This window comes from Fundulus heteroclitus, unplaced genomic scaffold, assembly GCF_011125445.2.
Source record: "Fundulus heteroclitus isolate FHET01 unplaced genomic scaffold, MU-UCD_Fhet_4.1 scaffold_622, whole genome shotgun sequence".
Classification (NCBI taxonomy): Eukaryota; Metazoa; Chordata; class Actinopteri; order Cyprinodontiformes; family Fundulidae; genus Fundulus; species Fundulus heteroclitus.
This window is the reverse complement of record NW_023397058.1, coordinates 43,517-50,938: the sequence shown is the minus strand read 5'-3', so window position 1 is coordinate 50,938 and position 7,422 is coordinate 43,517. Positions and strand designations below refer to the sequence as shown.

General features: G+C 46.2%; 1 long non-coding RNA gene across 4 annotated transcripts; it reads right to left on the bottom strand.

Moving 5' to 3' along the window:
- Positions 1-1,830: 1,830 nt before the first annotated feature.
- LOC118561406 lies at positions 1,831-4,039 on the bottom strand. 4 transcript variants are annotated; one of them, XR_004930034.1, is made up of 4 exons: positions 2,605-3,182; positions 2,349-2,501; positions 2,067-2,245; positions 1,831-1,888 (listed from the first exon to the last, which is right to left on the bottom strand). It is a non-coding gene; the product is annotated as an uncharacterized LOC118561406 (long non-coding RNA). The 4 variants fall into 4 exon arrangements; XR_004930032.1 differs by lacking the exon at positions 1,831-1,888 and adding an exon at positions 3,897-4,039 and having other exon boundaries at positions 2,003-2,245; positions 2,605-2,946; XR_004930031.1 differs by lacking the exon at positions 1,831-1,888 and having other exon boundaries at positions 2,003-2,245.
- Between the last annotated feature and the right edge of the window lie 3,383 nt (positions 4,040-7,422).

Below are 7,422 nucleotides of genomic sequence, written 5' to 3'. Positions count from 1 at the left end.
GCGAGGCGGCCGCGGCCACGGCCACGGCCACGGCTTGGCGAGGCGGCGACGGCGGCCGCCTCGCCAAGATAGCGCTGCGGGAAGCTTGATGTTCATACCTTCACTGTGTTAGTCATTGTTTGTACTGCCGTTTTTTCCACTTTTCGTTGCGTTCGCCTGTCTGCTAAGCTCAACAACCGCGTCTGGCTTCACGGAGAAACCAGAACAGCTGAGCATCTTTACGACAGTGCACTTTTACTTTCGCCCTCTGGGGGGAGCCTCGCTGGAAAATCAACCCCGGTTGCATAGTATACCTTTAAGTTAGACAATAATTTAATTCAATCAATTGGTCCCATGTAGCCCCTAAAGGGGTGACGTTTTCAGTCAGTTGATTTATCTGGAAATCGGGTGAGAATTCACCGGATTCAGAGTGTCTGAAAACATAAAGTACATTTTTCTGAATTGACTTGTATTCTCTCTGAGCGCAGCTAGGTCTGACCTAAGATGGCTGCTCTGTCGGCACGCCTCTCACCCGAGGACGCTGCGTCTACGTATTCATGTCTGTGGTTGCGACACTCTTTGATATCACCGCCAGGGCAGTCACGTGGTTCGTGTAGACCGCTATAGTTCCAAAACATACGCTGGCTGTCATGTTCTTCTATGGGACAGACAGCTGCGATTGCGTTATTTAACGGTAAATATATATATAAAACATACACCCTACTACTTTTTCAGCTGTTATTGCATGATTACATATTTGTTAATGTCATTTTTCCATTTTGAGAGGTAGGGTGATAACAAAAAGCTGTATATTACTTAGATACGTTTTACATTTTTTGGGGGGGGGGGGAAGCTTATGTTCATGTTCGTATGGACAGGAGAACAGGCTAGAACGGCTCTAACTTAACTTTTCTTTTCCATATCATTCATGTGATGACAGGTGTCTCATGATTTTCATTTTTTGGCGACTGGGCTGTATTATTGATTACTGTGATTTTGCTTATGAATTCCGATTCAGCCATTAGCTTACCTTCGTGGTAGCGTTTGGTCTGCCGTGGTCCATTCAGCATTCGCCTAGCAGCTAGCTCACTTCTGATAAGTGGTCACCCGCAGACGACAACGTGAAACATGATCATGTTAAGACTAAGAATATAATTTTAATATTAAGCCATTCACATATTATCAAAAGCATTATGCTTATCTGTTTGGGTCTATGGGCAAGTGCAGAGCTATTAAGATTTTTCTCTACATCTCTGGATTAATGCACAGAGTAAGAGTAAGGTTAGCTGCAGAGAGAGTGATAGAGAACAGTGACAGGCAACACTCCCATTGGACTCCGTTGTTGCTTTGTGCTTTTTTGAGAAAGAACAGTCCATTCAGCATTTACACCCACTTTTTCTGATGAGGCAGGAGTTGGCCACACAATGATAATTTTAATACTAAGCCATGCACAAAGAATCAAATATATTAAATAATAACAACTCATTAACCTTGGATGAATGATTCAAATATTGTTTAATAAAAAATACTGAGTGAGACAACAAGATGTGTGTGTATCTAACTGGAAAAACAAGAACAAAGTGAAGGAACAGGGAGGAATATTATAAATACATTTAAAAAAAATCCTCCACATACATCAGGCTTCAGAGTGCATCAGGGCTGAAAGAAAGGACAACATTAATAATAAAGGTACCTGGCATAAGATAAAAATGAACAGTGTGGAACAAAAAAAATGGGAACAAGCATGAATAATATCAACAAACATACGTACAGTATGTGTGAACAAGAACAACAAATGTGTAAACAGGCGTTAAGAACAGGTATCGTAACCATTTTATTTGGGGGGGGGGGGGGCGCCCCACTGAAACCTGTGATGGCCACAACAACGATACTGCTGGTCCAGCAAGATCTGTTGAGACAGGGGCACAAATATGTTCATTCAGGCCAGTTCATTCTGGACTGCCTACAAAAATAATTTTTCTTGCATACGTCAGAGGAACTCAGTCCCGACACCTATGGAGTTCCACTATGCACTACGGGCTGTCACTGTAGGGCAGTTCCTCTCGACAACGCATACTGGCAGTTACCTGGATGATGCATCAGACCACTTGGCGGACTTCTTGGACAACAAGAACAGCAACTGCAGTGCTTCTGAGGTTGTGAGAGTGGAGCAGCTGGTAGACCCACCTGACCTCACAAAGACCGAGTCTTGTGTCTTCTACCACCTGGCAGGATACATAGCGAAGAGGGTCATCAGCTTCTCGCTCTGTGAGGAATGCCAATGTGCAATGGTTGAAAAAGTAACCAACACAACAAGTGAGAAAGCTGTTTTACTACAGTTAAAGGAATTTAAAAGGGGTGCATTATACCGGCCATGCGATGAGCTGTTCACTCTCCTGCAGCACGTGGAGCACCTCTTCCGTTCCCAGACGAGTGATTCCCTTATGGAATCCTCCAACGTAGTGGAACAGCTGGAAAGAGAGGCCATGAGTCTGGACAGCAACCTTCCCTCATGCCATGAGCTGAAAAAAAAAAAAACTTTCAATATATATCAGGCTGAGGTTAAGGATTCACTCAAAGTGCATCGGAGATGAGAGGAAGGCAAACAGCCGTAATAAGGGGTACCTTGGCAGCAAGAGTCAGACCAAGAAGGCGATTTCCACACAGCAGACCTCCTCACCTAAGGTCATACCATCTAGGCCACTAACGAACACCTTACTGGTTGCCATGGATGTACTCGGCCACTCCATTCCCGGCACACCGTCCGCAGTCTCCACAGCCTCCAGTCTCCTCTTATTCCAGCAGTCAGCAGTCGCCACCAGCAGCCATGGCCAGCACCAGCCGCCACCAGCTGCCAGCGCCAGCAGTGGCCAACATTATCAGCAGCCGTCACAAGCAGCAGCCGCCATCACCATCCTTCGCCAACATCAGCCAGCTCAAGCAGTCATCGCCTCCAGCAGCAGCCGCCTGCAGCAGCAGTGTTTGGGGAACAAATTAGTCACACTACTGTCTGAGTAATAAACATTTTAAACCTCATTATGGCTTATGATAATTTTTTGTGTGGAATAATTTGTATTCCTACATGCAATCCAACTAAACAGCCCTTTCAAGGGTGCAATTAAACAAACCTTATTTCTACTAGCATCAGATACACAGTACTCAGCTTAATGGCTAACACCGCCAGGTTCAGCAGATACAACCTAAAAAAACGTCCTAGTCAACCTTGATGATCCTAGTAATCTAACATCAATAACTTACTTAATAAAAGATGTTAGAGATTCACTAATGAACTTCGTAATTTCTGGTGTAGCGATACCTTCTTCACAGCTGGCAAAATCGAGATAAAAGTAGCAGGCAATGACTGAAAATCGGTTGTCTACCAAGTTAAGAATATATTTATAAATTGCACTGTGCACATACAAATATATATAAACATATGCACCATAAAGGGCCTATTTATATAATATACAGAGTTGACAATTCAAAAGAGGTAGCTATTTAATCAATTTACGCCTGGATATAACGTTAGTGCTACCTTTACAGAGGGCGAAGTCAAGCTAACAAAACTAGCAGGCAATCGGTGGTTTACCAAGATAAAACATATATATAATTACGCTGTGTACATACAAATAAAGATCAGTATATGCATCATAAAGGACCTCTGATAAAATATAGACAGTTGACAGTTCAAAATAGGTAGCTATTTAATCAATTTACCCCTGGATATAACGTTACCTTCACAAAAGGCAAGTCAAGCTAACAAACTAGTAGGCAATCGGTCGTCTACCAAGATAAAAAATATATATATAATTACGCTGTGTACATACAACAAAAGATCAGTATAAGCATCATAAATGGCCTATGATACAATATAGACAGTTGACAATTCAAAACAGGTAGCTATTTAATCAACTTACCTCAGAAGTTACTCGACAGTCAGCAATGGAAGTGAATGATGTCCGACGCCATAGAATGGCTTTTTGGAACTATGCGAGGCTGCATACCCCGGAAGTAGGCGGCAAACAGCGTACAACGCAGTCCAATGGGAGTGTCGCGACTCTTTTTATCCCTATGGCTCTACCCAAACCCATTCATTTTGGCGATGCTGATTGGCCAAATATTTATAAATCTCCCCTAGCAACAGTATACGATTGGTTATTTCGCTACACTTGTAGGGCTCCTTCAGTCACAGCCCCACAAGTGTAGAAGAAGAGAAATGATTCGTCTGTTGGTGGAAATGCACTGTTAAATGATAGAGTCAATCAGTAGAAGTTTTTTAATAATTCTTATTACATGTAGCCACGTACTATTAAGTACAAACTGACATTAATAATACTTTTAAAATCTATATATATTTTGACTTTTCCCCTCCACATCTAGGGCAGCACCCGAGCGCCCCCTATGGGCCAGCCGCCACTGGTAGATGGTTTTGTGAACACACTGTTAATGGTTGATCTCGAGAAAAATGGAGAGAGGAGAACAAATGACTTTTCTGTAAGAATTGACAATCTTTCACCACTGATTTCTCTCCAGCAGTTTGTATCTTGAGAAACAGAAATTGAGACCACAGTGGAGGACAGATAGAAGGTCCTGACTTGATGAGTTGTTAGAACCTGCTTACATTGGAGGCTAATTCTCCAGATGAAGCAGCTTAACAATAGCTTTTTAACAAAGGTCAGATTGTTGTCTTGTTGAGCTTGTGAATGTGTCCTTAAAGCCAAGGCAGTTTAGCTGGCAGGTTTGGTAAATACTTCAAACTCTGAAATTTTTTCATTGGTACATGCTTACAGACATCCACCACTTTTCCAGAACCTGTCAGAACCCTCATGTTTGAATAACATCTGTTGTTTTTTACACTAAAAGATCAACAAACGTGTTCATAACTGCTCTCCTGCAAACACTACACAATTAGATCAAAATAAAATATAGGAATATGTGGTTTTATTGGTTATGATTGAACCTTTAATACAATACTCCAACAGAAACTGAAGAAGAAGAAACATTATTATCATTTTCAGGATACAACTAAATTTCATTTGGTAGCATCTCTTTTTGTTTGTATTAATGTCAACCAGATATAGTTGATGCATGTTGTTTGTTAAATATTCTGTTTTAATCCAAGTTACAAAAAATAATTGTGCCATTGTTTTGTTATTTATTGGACTGGATGCAATAGCAGTAGGTATTAGCAATTTTCCCAGCCATAGGTTAAAAGCTATGTCTGTTGTGTTGGTGTGATCTCGCATGACTCTGTGTCTGGCAGATAAACGGCTGCTGAACGGAGGCTCCTGGCTGGGTACGGTCATCCCAGATCTTTGTGGTCTTTCAATGGAGATGGTTCAAGCAGATCTTTAGGCGTGGGACCGGGGAGCCGAGGATCGACTCAGCAGTCTTGATGACCACTGCAGTTGCTTGTTCTTGGATGCAGTGCAGCTGGCATACCACCCTGTACATCCACGGGTCAGGACGCTCTATACTGTGCTGTGGTAAAAGTTTTTCAGCAGAGTTGGAGGAAGTTTGTTCCTCCTCAACATTCTCTGGAAAAGAAAGACGCTTCTGGACCTTGCTGGGTAACATGCGAGCTGACAGCGTTGCTAGGGCCCGGGATAACGTTGTGTTTTTGGGCCCCCCCTCTACACCTGCCGCCACCACACACACACACACACACACACACACGCGCGCGCCCTGGAAATCTCTGTATTTTATGGTGAATATTTTCAACTCAACCCGGTAAGGTGCCAGCCCTTCCCTGGGCTGCCACCTTACCATGGTGGAGGGGTTTGAGTGTCCCAATGATCCTAGGAGCTATGCTGTCAGGGGCTTTAAGCCCCCAGTAAGGTCACACAAGGCAGACAGGTCCTAGGTGAGGGACCAGACAAAGAGCGTGTTCCCTCGCACTGACCCGGGTCACTGGGGCCCCATTCTGGACCCAGACCTGGAGGTGGGGCACGTTGGCGAGCGTCTGGTGGCCGTGCTTTTGCCCATGGAGCCCAGCCGGGCTCAGCCCAAAGAGGTGACATGGGTCTCCCTTCCCATGGGCTCACCACCTATGGGAGGGGCCAAAGGGGTCGGGTGCATTGTGCAACGGGTGGCAGTAGAGGGCGGGGGCCTTGGCGTTCTGATCCTCGGCTGCAGAAGCTGGCTGTTGGGACATGGAATGCCCCCGGTGAGAGGCGCCGAGCTGGGGTGGGCATACTTGTTGCCCCCCATCTCGGTGCCTGTACGTTGGGGTTCTCCCCGGTGAACGAGAGGGTGGCCTCCCTCCGCATTCGTGTGGGGGGACGGGTTCTGAATGTTGTTTGCTCTTATGCGCCAAACAGCAGTGGTTGGACTTCTGTGCTCGTCATGGATTGTCCATTACGAACACCATGTTCAAGCATAAGGGTGTCCACATGTGCTCTTGGCACCAGGACACCCTAGGACGCAGTTCAATGATCGACTTTGTTGTCGTTTCATCTGATCTGCGGCCGCATGTCTTGGAAACTTGGGTGAAGAGAGGGGTGGAGCTCTCCACCGACCACTACTTGGTGGTGAGTTAGCTCTGATGGTGAGGGAGGAAGCCGGTAAGACCTGGCAGGCCCAAATGTATTGTGAAGGTTTGCTGGGAACGTCTGGTAGAGTCCCCTGTGAGACGGAGTTTTAACTCCCACCTCCGGGAGAACTTTGAACACGTCCCGAAGGAGGCGGGGGACATCGAGTCTGAATGGACCATGTTCTGCGCCTCTATTGTTGAAGCGGCTTGTCGGAGCTGTGGCCGCAAGGTTGTCGGTGCATGTCGCGGCGGAAACCTCGAACACGCTGGTGGACACCAGCGGTGAGGGAAGCCGTCAAGCTGAACAAGGAGTCCTACCGGGCATTTTTGGCCTGTGGGACTCCGGAAGCAGCTTATGTATACCGGCAGTCGAAGCGGCAGGCAGCTCAGCTGGTCGCCGAGGCAAAAACTCGGGCATGGGAAGAGTTCGGAGAGGCCATGGAGAAAGACTTCCGTATGGCTTCGAAGCGATTCTTGTCCACTATCCGGCGTCTCAGGAGGGGGAAGCAGTGCAGTACCAACACTGCTTATAGTGGGGGTGGTGTACTGCTGACCTCGACTTGGGACGTCGTGCTTCGGTGGGTGGATTACTTCGAAGACCTCCTTAATCCCACCAACACGTCTTCCATTGCGGAAGCAGAGCCTGAGGACTCTGGGTCGGGTTCTCCCATCTCAGGTGCTGAGGTTGCCGAGGTTGTTAAAAAGCTCCTCGGTGGCAAGGCCCCGGGGGTGGATGAGATTCGCCCTGAGCACCTTAAGGCTCTGGATGTTGTGGGGCTGTGTTGGTTAATGCGGCTCTGCAGCATTGCATGGACATCTGGGGCAGTTTCCCTGGATTGGCAGACTGGGGTGGTGGTTCCTATATTTAAAAAGGGGGACCGGAGGGTGTGTTCCAACTACAGAGGAATCAC